This window comes from Bos javanicus, chromosome X, assembly GCF_032452875.1.
Source record: "Bos javanicus breed banteng chromosome X, ARS-OSU_banteng_1.0, whole genome shotgun sequence".
Lineage (NCBI taxonomy): Eukaryota > Metazoa > Chordata > Mammalia > Artiodactyla > Bovidae > Bos > Bos javanicus.
Genome location: NC_083897.1, coordinates 115,304,560 through 115,305,359, shown reverse-complemented (window position 1 = coordinate 115,305,359; position 800 = coordinate 115,304,560). Strand labels below are relative to the sequence as shown.

General features: G+C 37.8%; 1 non-coding gene across 1 annotated transcript; it reads right to left on the bottom strand.

Moving 5' to 3' along the window:
* Window positions 1-319: 319 nt before the first annotated feature.
* On the bottom strand, window positions 320-392 carry TRNAG-CCC (transfer RNA glycine (anticodon CCC)). The gene has a single exon. It is a non-coding gene; the product is annotated as a tRNA-Gly (tRNA).
* Window positions 393-800: the final 408 nt, after the last annotated feature.

The following is an 800-nucleotide window of genomic DNA, read 5'->3' as shown; positions in this document are numbered from 1 at the left end:
TTGAGCAACTGAGAATTTCCATTTGACTGATGTTGTTTGTTTACCTCTTCTTTGAAGATCACACCAATGAGTATTTGCCTGAACTCTGCTTTAGTTCTGTAACAATTTATTTCTGTTCAGATGAGGAGGCCAAAGACTCAACCAGATTTGTGGAGAATCTCAATTTCCTTGAATTAGTTTTGTTTGTTTGTTTTATTTGACTACAACGGTTCTTAACAGTGGCACGTAAGATCTTCAGTTTTTGTTGTGGCATGCAGGATTTTTAGTTGAAGCACTCCTGATTTTTTTTTTTTTTTTAGTTGCAGCCTATGGGATCTAGTTCCCTGACCAGGGATCAAACCTGGGCCCCCTACATTGGGAGTGTGGAGTCTTAGCCATTGGACCACCAGGGAATTCCCTTCGTGCATTAGTTTTATGCTAAACCCAGCTCTATGTCATTATCTTTTTTGTCTGCCTTTCAGATTTTTAAAAGAAGAAAGGAAAAGGCAAAGTTGAATCTTAGTATTCCTTCTTATTCATACCTAGGACTGAATTAGATGAAAAGGATATATTAAACCAACAGGTTAAAATTGGGGGGTTTTTTTCGATAAGGTATGGATTTCATTTTCCTTAGCAGCCTTATCTCTGCATTTTTAGATAATCTGAACTATAATACAAAGAATGAGCATAATAAAACTTCAAATCCAAGGGATTTTGAGCTCCCCAAATGTATCTTTCTCCCCCAGCCTGACTGATTTAGAACAGTGGCTCTGGAAGGCAAAGTGAAAGTATTAGTCGCTCAGTCATGTCTGACTCTTAGC